Here is a 15,092-nt window from a genome sequence, read left to right as displayed (position 1 = left end):
CTTCCTATACTGTCACGTTGCATCACGGAAGTTGTAATTCAGATGCCCCATGCCCCCATTCTCCCTATGAAGCAGGCTCCCTGACCACACTACGTCTCATGATGCAACATGATCTCCCCTGACCACACTGTGTAGTGCATCATGGAAGTCACACATGGAAGTAACACAGAAGCTGTAGTCTGGGCAAGGAGTCTAGTCCACAGGGGAAAGAGGGCATCAGGTACCTGCTCTACAACTCCTATGAGGCAATGCAAAACTATAGGGAAATGATTTTTAATGTTGAATTGACTGAAAGTGATACATTTTGGGTCAGTTAAATAAACTGACATTAAACGTTCCAATTCAAGAATATCCAAGTGTTTTGTTTCAATTTAAAATTTCAAAAGCAAAATAATCTCGATTTCCAAATCGAGATTATTCCACACAAAAATTCAACGTTTTGTCCCAATTCGGGGGGGGGGGGGGTGAAATCGCATTGTAATCAAAATAAAAGCCAATCCATTCCAAAGGAACACCAGAACCAAAGTACCTGATACCATAGCAAATAGCTCTCACAAAAACAAAATCACTGCATGAAAGGGAACAATTGCCAAACAAAGAAGAGGGATGAAAGTGATTGCAGGAAAAGGCAACCTCTCAAGTGCGCGGAGGGGAGAGAAAATGTCCTTGCCAAAATTAAAATACTCCTTGCTGACTGCCTTTCAGGACATGACAAAAGATGGTTTAGGCTCCGGGGCTATGTCTACACTGCACTACAGCTCAGACATCAAAGGTATGAATTGCAGTGCGCAGCAAAGTGCTGAGCAGAACTCCCATGTGGACACTGCAGGCACAAACTAAAAGATTCCTAATTTACTTTAGGACCATGTTAATGCGAACTAGGAACCTTTTTATTCACTCCCACATCATCCACATGGAGGAATTTAAGTGCAGTACTTCAGTATTCACACACACCCCTATAGTCCAAACTGTGGGGCAGCATAGATAAGATGTGGGTTTGCTGGACTAAGGAAGTCCTGGCCCCAGTCCAGATGGATCTCACAGAGAGCAGCAGATTTGTCTCAACTGACTGCCCAGCAGTTGCAGGCTCATTTAAGAATATTTGTATGTGACAAGAAACAAATGATGGGTGCAGTGTGAAAAAACAAAAACAAACTGGATGCAAAGCAACTACTCAAATATGCAATCCCTAGATTTTACTATGTCCTTTCAGAACTTTCCAGATGAAAATTGTTACCCAAGATTCTAAGAATGGCCATCAGAAGATTATTACTTCATAGATTTCTAGGGGAAATCCAGAGGGTCCTCAGCAGGCTCTGATTTTTATTCCACCCTCTCTTTCCCCATTCCTATTATTCACTTCACTGAAACCTTCTCTCTTCACTTACAAAGTCTCAGACTAAATTAGCGACAAAGAGTCCTGTGGCACCTTATAGACTAACAGATGTACTGGAGCATAAGCTTTCATGGGTGAATACTCACTTCGTCAGATGCATGTAGTGGAAATTTCTAGAGGCAGGTATAAATATGCAGGCAAGAATCAGTCTAGAGATAACGAGGCTAGTTCAATCAGGGAGGATGAGGCCCTCTTCTAGCAGTTGAGGTGTGAACACCAAGGGAGGAGAAACTGCTTTTGTAATTGGTTAGCCATTCACAGTCTTTGTTTAATCCTGAGCTGATGGTGGAAATTTCCAGAGGCAGGAAATTTGACACTACATGCATCTGATGAACTGAGTATTCACTCACAAAAGCTTACGCTCCAATACATCTGTTAGTCTATAAGGTGCCACAGGACTCTGTCACTTTTTACAGATCCAGACTAACACTGCTACCCATCTGATACTAGACTAAATTAGGACATTTTCTGAAACATAAAAAAAGAGGATACCTCCAGAGTCCTGGATACCTTAATGTCCCTCAATTGAACACGTCTTAGTGTGCAAGTGCTTTTCCTAGCTATTGCAAAGGAAAAAATTTTTGCTGCAACATTTGCATATGATGTTCAAATGCTAATCCGTGACACCACTAGTATGGAAAGTGTTACAGAAAACAATTCTACAACACAAAGTTGAAGATTTTTATACGTGCCTCCAGTCCACTGTTTTTGACTATTTTCATTACCAAAGATGCCCTATTTAAAACTACGAGGAGTCCTTGTGGCATCTTAGAGACTAACTGGGACACAAGGACTCCTCGTTGTTTTTGCTGATACAGGCTAACACGGCTACCACTCTGAAACCTATTAAAAACTGTTCTCCTCACTACACTGCCTGGCTCTTAATCTTTGATTTGCCAAATGCTGTGCCTGCAGGATATGTATTATGCCTATTTTATTTTGAAAAATAAACATTCCCATAAAGAACAATTTGTTTTTCATGTCTTCCAAACTTTTACAATCTAGACTGTTGGGATGGCTTCCTCCACTCTTTGCTAAACTTGCAAATAAAACCCTAAATCACTTCATAGAGTACAGTCCTCCCCACCACAATGTTCAGATACTTTGAAAGTTAAAAACCTAACAAAAATCCAAATAGAGAAGATATTACACAGTAGTTGCTCCCCAATGCAGCACTAGAACCTGCCCCCTACTCCATCTCCTACTCCAAGTGGGGCATACTACAGCAGTATCAAAACTATACTCGTGACCCGATAATTTATGGAATTTGTAACATGTCTGACATAAGCCTTCAGGTCATCTGTTCAAATTCATCAGTTGGGAAGTGACCCACCATCTGATGGCCTTTCCGAGTTCCAAGAGAGTTACTCTCAGTCCAATTCCTAGTGGATAGTTGTCACATCCGGGAAAACCCAAAAAAGATACTGCTTGGTGATGGTTAACACATTCGAGGCAAAAAGGATTGAACAGGCCCTGGAGAGCAGAAGCCCCCTGTAGATATGAGGTGATCTTTTCAGGTCAAGACTGATGCACAATGCAGGTGAAAGTTATGCTCCTGCTGTCTTAACTATATTTGTCCTTTGAACAGAGGACTTTAGTAACAGGTCCTGCTCATCAGCAACCACTACTAACATTCTTCTCTTGATTAGAAGTGGATTTAATCCAAGAGCATATATAGCAATTTATCAAATTCTCACACACAGATCTGCATGTAAAAAAAATTAAGGGTTAATAAAAGTTTAATATGATTGTTTTCATTTAGTTTCTTCTCTACAAGAAAAAGCATTGTCCCCCACACTACAATTTTAGAGGCTATAAAACATAAAATAAATAGAACCAATAGCACTCAATAGCTTTTAGGATATCTGTCTATCCACCCCAGCCCCCAAAAAGCTTGGAAAGAGAGAGGAAAAAAAATCAAGTAAGAGTCATGAAGACCTGAAAATGTTAGAACTGGCATACCATTCAGCAACCTCTCTACTAAGCAAGGCAGACCATCAAGAACATTCCACCCCTGAGCATCACCCTCAGAACTAGTTACCTACCCAGTTCCAAGTCCAAGTCCAATCCAAGGCATTAGCAATCATTTGCTAAATGATTAAGGGGCTGTGGCCCATCTATCTCAACAGTTGCCACTTGTCCCTCACACTGAAACATGAGCTGATGGTTGGAAAGCTGTCAGAGCACAAGGTACACCTCATATGGACCGAGACAGAACTTCTCAATGAACAGCCGAAACTGTGGACCTGGCTTCTAGCAAAGATTTAACAGCCCAGGTTTAACACCGGATCCAGGAAAAAGACTTCTCCTTACACAGGTGTTTTAATGGAATAGCAGGTTCCCCACCTCACCCCACTTTAGTCAGTCTTTAAGGTGCCACAGGACTTGTTGCTTTTTACACCTCACCCCACTTTACTTGGAATCATACCCTGAGAGGCCATGAAATGGAGGTTCAGGTTGGACAGCTAAAATCCCATTTAGAGATCATTCTTATCATTTACGTACATGTCCAGATATTAAGGTGACAGGTACTTCAGAAATGTGAACCATGAATACCACAAGGATGCAAGACCACAAACAGCTCAATACCTCTCATTAAACATTCAACAAGGTCTTACATTTGTTCACAAATAAAACAGAAAAGAGGTGAGCAGTGGTGTTTACACTATCAGAGTTCCATTATGCAGAATCATTCTATTTCACAAGTATTTAAAAACAAGTAGCATTAAAACAGAAGTTATACCACATACGGGAAGGGCAGATGATAGACGCCTTGCTGGGGCTACAAAGCCCACGAAAATTTCATCAGATATTTTAAAGTTGCTCCAAATGATGAGGGTGGAGAGAAAAAAAAAGTATGAATTGAACAGCTAGATAACCTGTCCTTTAACTCTAATACAAAGGACATTTTAAGATTCCTTTTCCATCACTCTAAGCACATCTCCTCAGTCTTGAATCTCGCTCTGGTTCCCACTCTTCTACATTAAGAGCAAGCTTCTCATCTTCACTTTCACAGTTTTCTGCCCTCTCATTTATACAGCTCCTAGAGATGTGCACAGCATTTCAGATAAAGTGTCATATGGTTGGGGTAGCAACCATTTAAATTAGTCATGACATAAGGAGAGACAGACGGTGGGATGCAGTTTGAAAGAGCAGTGAGATTCACACAAAATATGGTCATGGGGGTAACCCTATTTTTGTTATGTTTTGAGCTAATTTTCTTGTAAATTTATTTTATTTGTAATATTTGCAAAAGCAACAAAGTAGCGAGTTTTGAGGAAGGATCTGGAGGAGGAGGTTAATACCTATGCCCCATCTAAGTTCTTTTCCCAACAGTTCCCTGTGTCTCCTTCACCCACCCCGGACTACATCTCTTCTTCTGTGTTTCCCTTCAAGCCTGTAAAATCTTCCCAAGTATTTGAGAAGTAGCCCCTGTAAAAATGAAGTCCAAAGATTTGTTCTGCAAGGATATTCTCACCGCAATGGTCATGCCCTATTATGTGTATGTTCTGTACTGGATTATGCTAGGCCAGGGGTCCCCAGTGCAGTGCCCTCGGGTGCCATGGCGCCCGCTGAGGCGTCTAAGTGCGCCCACATACTGGCCGGTGGACGAGCATCCACCAAAATGCCACCGACAAGCTGCGTCATCCAGCGGCGGCGCCACTGAAATGCTGCCGATTTTCGACAGTATTTCAGCGGACACGCCTCTGGATGACGCTGTTTGTCGTCGGCGCCGCCTATTGACATTGCCACTTGGCGGAATTTTGGCGGATGCTTGTCCGCCACCACGGTCCTCCGTGGCTCGTCTGGCGCCCGCCAAACGAAAAAGGTTGGGGACCACTGTGCTAGGCACTCCCATCCTTTTGGGGGTAGAGCTTTAGTTATCTTTGGCTCATACTAGCCATGGTAAAAACCTTCAGAACAGCTCTCTGCTTAAAGATTCTCAGCATATTTTGTTGCAAGTACTACAGCAATCAGTACTGAACATGTAAACAGTTTAACCAAATGAGTCACTGCTACACAGTAACAAAAAACTGGTGCAGAGCAGAAATCAATATACTTTTTGTAGTAGGAAGAGAGCCTGAGGCATAAGCCCTTGTATTAGACGCCTGATATGAGGCAGAAACTGCTCACAGAATCTGCAAGAACAGGGCTGATGCTGCAAAAATACACATTCCTAAGAAGTGCTAAGTACAGAGTACTCATGCAGACACATCCCAATATCAAGTGGTACCAGAACATCCAGATATCAAGGATGGTACAAAAACATTCCCCAAGGATAACAGAAACACACTGACCCCTCCTAAAAGATAAGGTTAGGATGACAGTACGTAACTTGTTTATATCAGGGTATAAAGATGCATCTGAGAGGGAGTATCTGTGGCCAGCCTAGGGAGCAGTCGAAGGTCCCGTCATGGACTGAGCTGCGTCCATTATCACAGATGCACGTCTTAGTATCCTCGTAGAGTCTGCCAGGTGCTATTACCGTGCTTCGTCAACAATAAACCTGGCTGGATGCCTTCGCACCTTAACGACTCTCGTGGTCGTTGAGTGGTTTGCTCAAGGTCTGCTGTGCCAACTGTCCACACAGAGCTGCAACAGCACACAGAGAGAACACAGGCGGCCAAACATCTGACCACACTTTTAACAAGATCAAAAGCAGTGAAAATATTTAGGGCACTTACAAAACATACAGGTATTTTAACTGGCACTAAGGTGCTTTTGTTTTCATAAAATGATGAAAGAACAGGTTTACTGAGGGAGCATGTGACAGAGGATGGAAATAAAAACATCATCCAAAATATTATGACTGGGGAAACGTGAATGAAATCTGAGTTCATCTATTTCAAACGTAATCTTAAATTATCTACAATTCCTACAGCAACCTCAACTATACCGTTGCAGGCCGACATTATGGTACTTGGTCACACAACATACACGTACAGTAACTCCTCACTTACCGCTGTAGTTATGTTCCTGAAAAATGCTACTTTAAGCGAAATGATGTTAAGTGAATCCAATTTCCCTGTAAGAATTAATGGGGGGTTAGGTTGCAGGGATTTTTTTTCGCCAGATAAAAGACTATATTTTATATGTATGTACACACTCACAGTCAGTATAAGTTTTAAATGAATTTAATACTGTTCACAGCAATGATGATTGTGAAGCGTGGTTGAGGTGGTGGAGTGAGTCCAAGGATGGGATATTTCCCAGGGAATGCCTTACTGCTAAATGATGAACTAGCACTCTGCTGAGCCCTCAAGGATTAACACGTTGTTAATGTAGCCTCACACTCTACAAGGCAGCACAAATGGACGGAGGGGAGACAGCATGGAAGAGAGAGACAGAGAGACACCCTGTGTGAAAGAAAGAGAGAGATGCACATTGCCCTTTTAAGTACACTGACCCCACTGTAAGTACATTGCCTTTTTAAGTAGGTTAGCAAATTGAGAGAGCAGCTTCTGCCAGCAAGCTCCCTCAGTCCTGAGCCCTGTAGAGCCCCCCACAATGGAGATAAGGTACAGGAGATGAGGGTACAGGAGTGGAGGTAGAGGCTGACACCCTGACATTAACACACCCCGCCCTTGCACAGCAAGCAGGAGGCTCCTGGGAGCAGTTCCAAGGCAGAGGGCAGGAGCAGCACACAGCAGTGGGGGGAGAGACAGCTGAACTGCCCAGCAATTGATAGCCTGCTGGGCGGCTGCCACACAGGAAACTTAGGGGAGCGGGGAGCTGATAAGAGGGTCTGCCAGTGCACCCTGGATTCTAAGCCCCCACCAGCTAACTCCAACAGGCTGCTCTTTCTGCAAGCAGTGGACAAAGCAGGTGGCTACCAAACAACCTTACAAGGGAGTATTGTGCAACTTTAAATGAGCATGTTCCCTAATTGATCAGCAATGTAACAATCAAATGTTAACCGGAACAACTTTAAGTGAGGAGTTACTGTATACAGAAACACATGCTACAAGATACACTTTAGATAACATTACAGCCAACTTATTTACAAAAGATTTACCAGAGAAGCAACAGTAAAGCAAGTATAGTTCCATTCCATTATACCAAAGCTTATGGCACATGCGGACTAATTAACTCATGACAGTTATTTGGTATGTCAGACAGTCCTCTTGATAAGTTTTCAGTATAACCACAATCCTCACAACACCCTCAATAAAGAGCTTTCCCCAAGCAAATCTTCCTGAAACCAAGGAAGGCAAAAGGGCCAGAAATCATAGAATAGAATCATAGAATCTCAGGGTTGGAAGGGACCTCAGGAGGTCATCTAGTCCAACCCCCTGCTCAAAGCAGGACCAAACCCAACTAAATCATCCCAGCCAGGGCTTTGTCAAGCCTGACCTTAAAAACCTCTAAGGAAGGAGATTCTACCACCTCCCTAGGTAACCCATTCCAGTTCTTCACCACCCTACTAGTGAAAAAGTTTTTCCTAATGTCCAACCTAATCCTCCCCCTCTGCAACTTGAGACCATTACTCCTTGTTCTGTCATCTTCTACCACTGAGAACAGTCTAGATCCATCATCTTTGGAACCCCCTTTCAGGTAGTTGAAAGCAGCTATCAAATCCCCCCTCATTCTTCTCTTCTGCAGGCTAAACAATCCCAGTTCCCTCAGCCTCTCCTCATAAGTCATGTGCTCCAGCCCCCTAATCATTTTTGTTGCCCTCCGCTGGACTCTCTCCAATTTATCCACATCCTTCTTGTAGTGTGGGGCCCAAAACTGGACACAGTACTCCAAATGAGGCCTCACCAGTGCTGATCTGCTGGAAATGCCCCTACTTATACAACCCAAAATGCCATTAGCCTTCTTGGCAACAAGGGCACACTGTTGACTCATATTCAGCTTTTCATCCACCGTAACCCCTAGGTCCTTTTCTGCAGAACTGCTGCCCAGCCATTCAGTCCCTAGTCTGTAGCAGTGCATGGGATTCTTCCGTCCTAAGTGCAGGACTCTGCACTTGTCCTTGTTGAACCTCATCAGATTTCTTTTGGCCCAATCCTCTAATTTGTCTAGGTCCCTCTGTATCCTATCCCTACCCTCCAGCTTATCTACCACTCCTCCCAGTTTAGTGTCATCTGCAAACTTGCTAAGGGTGCAGTCCACACCATCCTCCAGATTGTTAATAAAGATATTGAACAAAACCAGCCCCAGCACCGACCCTTGGGGCACTCCACTTGATACCGGCTGCCAACTAGACATGGAACCATTGATCACTACCCGTTGAGCCCGACCATCTAGCCAGTTTTCTATCCACCTTACCGTCCATTCATCCAGCCCATACTTCTTTAACTTGCTGGCAAGAATACTGTGGGAGACTGTATCAAAAGCTTTGCTAAAGTCCAGAAATAGCACATCCACTGCTTTCCCCTCATCCACAGAGCCGGTTATCTCATCATAGAAGGCAATTAGGTTAGTCAGGCATGACTTGCCCTTGGTGAATCCATGCTGACTGTTCCTGATCACTTTCCCCTCCTTTAAGTGGTTCAGAATTGATTCCTTGAGGACCTGTTCCATGATTTTTCCAGGGACTGAGGTGAGGCTGACTGGCCTGTAGTTCCCCGGATCCGCCTTTCCTTCTTCCCTTTTTTAAAAGATGGGCACTACATTAGCCTTTTTCCAGTCATCTAGGACCTCCCCCGATCGCCATGAGTTTTCAAAGATAATGGCCAATGACTCTGCAATCTCATCGGCCAACTCCTTTAGCACCCTCGGATGCAGTGCATCCGCCCCATGGACTTGTGCTCAACCAGCTTTTCTAAACAGTCCCGAACTACTTCTTTCTCCACAGAGAGTTGGTCACCTCCTCCCCATACCATGCTGCAAAGTGCAGCTGTCTGGGAGCTGACCTTGTCTGTGAAGACAGAGGCAAAAAAAGCATTGAGTACACTAGCTTTCTCCACATCCTCTGTCACTAGGTTCCCCCTCTCATTCAGCAAGGGCCCACACTTTCCTTGATTTTCTTCTTGTTGCTAACATACCTGAAGAAACCCTTCTTGTTACTCCTAACATCTCCGGCTAGCTGCAACTCCAAGTGTTATTTGGCCTTCCTAATTTCACACCTGCATGCCTGAGCAATACTTTTATACTCCTCCCTGGTTATTTGTCCAATCTTCCACTTCTTGCAAGCTGTTTTTGTGTGTTTAAGACGAGCAAGGATTTCACTGTTAAGCCAAGCTGGTCGCCTGCCATATTTACTTTTCTTCCTACACATCGGGATGGTTTGTTCCTGCAACCTCAATAAGGATTCTTTAAAATACAGCCAGCTTTCCTCGACTCCTTTCCCCGTCATGTTATTCTCCCAGGGGACCTTGCCCATCAGTTCCCTGAGGGAGTCGAAGTCTGCTTTACTGCTCTCCTTTCTTCCTTGTGTCAGGATCCTGACCTTGACCATCTCATGGTCACTGCCTCCCAGGTTCCCATCCACTATTGCTTCCTCTACTATTTCTTGACCTGCTGCTCACAAACAGGGAAGAAGAGCTTTTCCCCTAGTTGGTTCCTCCAGCACTTGCACCAGGAAATTGTCCCCTACACTTTCCAGAAACTTCCTGGATTGTCTGTGCACTGCTGTATTGCTCTCCCAGCAGATATCGGGGTGGTTGAAGTCACCCATGAGAACCAGGGCCTGTGATCTAGCAACTTCTGTTAGTTGCTGGAAGAAAGCCTCGTCCACCTCATCCCCCTGGTCTGGTGGTCTGAAAGTGTTGAGATAAGAAATGAATATATGAGCTTTCTATTGGTATATGGAATATCCAAGTAAGCTGCTTCCCTCACCCACGCCGAGTCTTTCAATGAACAACCAGGCAAAACAGAGTTTTATTATAAGGGTTAAATATGCCCCACTGCTCTGTTGCATGGCCTATGAAGTCCGAACAATGTCAAGCGGTCAGAATTATAAAAGCGTAGCTCAACTCTAAAAGATGTTTTTTAAAGTTGCCTTCTTAGTCAACAGGTCAACTCCTTTCAAGTTAGGAGCCATGTTTGAACACAAACATAAGGCATTTGGGGGTTTGGTTGAGCTCCCCCCGCCCCTTCCCCACACCGTTTTCCTTCTGCTAACTCTGCAGAGCTCATTCAACTACAGAAGTGGAAGTTTGAGTCTTCGTGGCATGCTTAATAGAACTGTTAACCAAATTCCATCCACTGAGCCAAATTAGGTCTTCATTTACACTTGTGCAACCCCACTGATGACAATGGGTGACTTCACTGATGTCAGGATTTTACCCAGTAGGCTCATATAAGAGCAAATTTTGGCTTACAGAATTTTGATTATTGGTGATGTCACAAGGAACACGGCATAGCATTCCTATCCCAAGTTAAATTACCATGGCTAGCAAGTAGGGTAAAGTTTACTCGTAAACTGAGCAAATTTGATCTGTAAGCATGAAAGATAACGGATTTCACAATAGCATTTTCACAGTAGAAACACTTTCATGTCACATTATTATATGAACAATGCTGCATAAAACAAAATAGAAAGTATTTTAATAGGTTTCAGTCTAAAAGCCACTTGTAGTTTTTAAATGCCTATTCTTTCCCAAGTGGCTATGTAGACTTTCTTCAATTTTCCACAACCAAAATTTACTTCTGGGCATGCAGAAAGCATAAAAAATTCATCCCAAAAGAGAGGAATCAAGAAATTAAGTTACTAAAAAAAGGAGCTTAGAATGGAGAGTCCCATATCAATCGATGTAGAAGGGTAACAAATGAACATTCTCTGTTTGTAAGGAATCCATTTCAGCAAGAAACTGATGAAGGGGCTTTGGTATTCAGAAGCATTATAGGCAAGGTTGTTCTCATGCTAAGACTTCTAGTGACTGCAAAAGCATAGCTAGTAGTCCAGTAATTAACAGTTTGGCGTACAAAACCAACAGACACTCATTCCTCTCTCCGATATATTCCATCCAAAGACAGACCAGACCTAACTGTACTTAGTTTTTGCCTACTGCATCTGTTTACAAGTCCAGAACAGCACAGACCCATTCTTCTAGGTCAGGGGTAGGCAACCTATGAGCTGATTTTCAGTGGCACTCGCGCTGGTCCTGGCCACTGGTTGGGGAGGCTCTGCATTTTAATTTAATTTTAAATGAAGCTTCTTAAACATTTTAAAAACCTTATTTACTTTACATACAACAATAGTTTAGTTATATGTTATAGACTTATAGAAAGACCTTCTAAAAACGTTAACATGTATTACTGGCACGCGAAACCTTAAATTAGAGTGAATAAATTAAGACTCAGCACACCACTTCAGAAAGGTTGCCGACCCGTTCTAGGTTATCCAGCCACTGTTACTTCAGCAGTGACCTCTGACACTCCACAGTTCATTCATTCCCAGGTCCATGCACACTTCTGTTATGTCATTTCATTACTTTAGTGATATGTAACAAAGGTGAAAAGCTGAGAATGGTTGCAAAAGTAAAATGTTAATGACAGAGCAAAATACCATACTCTTTAGAAAAACAAACACTACCTGGTATCAAAGCACACCTCAAAGCTCTTTGACTGGCATGTCCTACGCCTGTGGGAATTCTGCACACAATATTTTAAAATTCTGCAAATTTTATAAACAACAACAGGTCTGTCTCACCTTACGCGGGAGTTCCGTTCTGCGGTTAGCACGTAAAGTGAAAACCGCGTACAGTCAAAATTACATCGAGTTGAATGGCGGGTGGAATCGCCTGCACTACAGAAACAGTATTTAAATTGTTATTTTTCTCTTTTTTTGTTGTTTTTGCCAACCACGTAAAGCTGAAACCACGCATGTTAAATGCGCGTAAGATGCGACAGACCTGTATCATCATGCTGGTTTCAATTATTTTGGTAATTTATTTCAAAATATCTTTCAGCAAGTTTCTCAGTAACAATACAGATCAAAATAAGATTCTGATAAATTTTTTTGAGAAATCAATTCCTTACTAGGCATATTAGTACAAAACTGAGTAATTAATTTAAATTACAATACAGAAATGTATTTCCTGCACTCGTCAAAACCAATGCAAAGGCTTGGGGGAGCCAGGAGTAATGGAGGAGCTGTGGGAGAGGAAAGGAGCCTGGAGTGAACCTGGAAGTTTGTCGGGTGTGGGTGGGAGAAGTATGGAACAGGTGGGGGAGGCAGGATTGTTAGGGAGTTCAGAAGCCTCCCCCATGCAGACCCTCGCTGACCCCAAGCCTCTCCCATTCAGTCAGGCACACCTGCACCTCTTCCTGCACGCCCCATCCTCATATGTCCCTGCAGCCCTCCTGCAGCCCTCCCCTCTCCTATTCAGCCCCTGGCTCGATGCTGTTACCCCACCAGCCCGAGCCCACACTCTAGTCTGTTCCCCCCACTAGCCATTCTGAACCCTAATCTGTGACACCCCTGCCCCCAGCAGTCCCGTGTGCTCCACTCTGTCTGTCCTAACCTGGCTCCGCAGGCAGGGTACTGTGATGAATTTCCACTCCTGGGGGAATCCTACGCCATTGTGCATACGCAGAATTCCCCCCCACCCCCCGAAGAAAATACACTGTGCCCAAGAAGTGCTGCAGTTCCACCTTTCGCCCACCAGAGGCCACTGTGGCATCAGAACAGCCAGCTGCATTCATGCTATTGGCTGTTCTGGTGCCACATCAGCCTCTGGTGGGCAAAAGGCAGAACTGCTGCACTTCTTGGGAAAAATGTGTTTTCTGCAGGGGAAATAAATTCTGCAGGACACACGAATTCTGCGTGTGCGCAGTGGTGCAGAATTCCCCCAGGAGTAATGTCAAATCAGCCTACACCTGATCTATGAAAAATGCTGGGAATAACTATTCACTTGTGGGCATTCCAATCCCCTCTCTGGTACATGCATAAATTAATGAAGTACACACATTCCACACATAACTGTTAGATATTCATAACCTATCAAATAGATATTCATAACCTATCACAGAAAAGCACACATTCAGAATTAGCTTGCAATTATGTATATCAAGTGTTAATTTTTAAAACTGCCATTTGTAAATCTGAGCTCAAAAAACCATCTGAACCATTTTCTGAATGGTAAAGCAGCATACATTTAATGCTCCAGTAGCTCAAAAAAGAGACCAAAAAGTTACTGGCGTTACTTTTTTCATATGTTGTGATGCAAGGTGAAAAGTAATACCATAATGTAACACTTTTATCCTGTAACAAAATAAATAGGCCTCAGCATGTTTAAGGGCAATACAACTTTGCTAATACATTCAAATATTCTATACTCCATGCAGCATTTGTGCTGCTTTACCTTGCTCTTCTGTCACAAAGTACCTCAGAGCCAAATTTTGCAGATTATATGGCCAAGAAGATCATTGGGGGGAGGTGGAGGTAGTAGTAAACTAAAAAAATCCCCATAAAAGTGTGCAAGTGTATTAGGGCTTCTGGTTATCAAACAAATCACATTTAAATTCTTGGGCCTAAGTTCTCACTTCCCTGGGTGCTGGCACACAATGGAAACAACATCTTTACAAAACTCTACAGCAGAGGTATGAGTGACAGAGAGAATGGATTCCAAGAGGAGCCTCAGTCAGTCTCAGCCAAGTCTGGGTGAGTGAAGATAAAACAGGACCTCAAGATACTCAGGCTACATAATTCATATGCTGTGAGTTATATTAGTAACCTGTCTCATTCCTCCACTGTTCTGCAAGTATGTCCTTGCTGTTTTTCTTTCAAAGAATAGTCACTACAGCAAAGCAAATAAGAACATCAAAATGGCCATACTGGGTCAGATCAAAGGTCCATCTAGCCCAGTATCGACAGTGGCCAATGCCAGGTACCCCAGAGGGAATGAACGGAACAGGTAATCATCAAGTGATCCATCCCCTGTGATCCATCCCCTGTCACCCATTCCCAGCTTCTGGCAAACAGAGGCTAGGGATACCATCCCTGCCCATCCTGGCTAATAGCCATTGGTGGAATATCCTCCATAAACTTATCTATTTCTTGACCTGAGGATATGTTTAATACCACAATATAAGACCGGAGGCCAGCTGTGGTTGTGCTGCCGATCAGCCTTATTAGGCTCACGGGACTATAAACTGGCTATGTAAACATTTGGGCTCAGGCTGGAGCCCAGATTCTCTGAGACCCCATGAGAGAGGAGAGTCTCAGAGCCCTGACTCCAGCCCAAGCCCCAACATCTAAACTGCAATTTTATATCTCCACAGCCCAAGCCCTGTGAGCCAGACTCAACCGATCTGAGATCTGAGACTCAGTGCCGTGAGTTTTTTTTAATTGCAGTGTAGACATACACTGAGGGACCAGATAGCTCAGCTAATTGATAAATTGGAATCGTTCACCTCTAGGTCACTCGTTGAAATGCAGCAAAGAAGAACAGTGACCAAGTGTTATTGTGCTTGGTGGCCCAGGTGAAATGAGGAAATGACTCAGTCCAGCTCTCAGTGGACAAATGCTCATATCACAAAAACCACCAACACAAGAGGCCCTAATTGATACACCTGTTGACAGAAAGACCAATGACTCAGTACATCACGAGGACTGACCTGCTGTTTCCCTCAGATATTGTCTCTTTAGTCAGGGTGGGTCTACGTGTTATGGAAGGGGCAAGGAAAGCTTCTGTTCCTGTTAACCATGCTGTATCTGTTTTAGGAATAGAAGAATTCAACCTTGAAGGCTGTCAATGCTGAACTTTTTATCAGCAGTAAAGTACTTGAATTTTTTTTTTTAAAA

The 15,092-nt window shown here is 43.5% G+C and overlaps 1 protein-coding gene across 2 annotated transcripts in view; it reads right to left on the bottom strand.

The window, feature by feature from the left end:
• MKLN1 (muskelin 1) overlaps positions 1-15,092 on the bottom strand; it is a 172,611-nt gene that overhangs the window by 107,096 nt on the left and 50,423 nt on the right. The gene's annotated exons all lie outside the window — the stretch shown is intronic.

The sequence above is a fragment of the Mauremys reevesii genome, linkage group 1 (assembly GCF_016161935.1).
Source record: "Mauremys reevesii isolate NIE-2019 linkage group 1, ASM1616193v1, whole genome shotgun sequence".
Classification (NCBI taxonomy): domain Eukaryota; kingdom Metazoa; phylum Chordata; order Testudines; family Geoemydidae; genus Mauremys; species Mauremys reevesii.
This window is presented reverse-complemented; position numbering and strand designations above follow the sequence as displayed.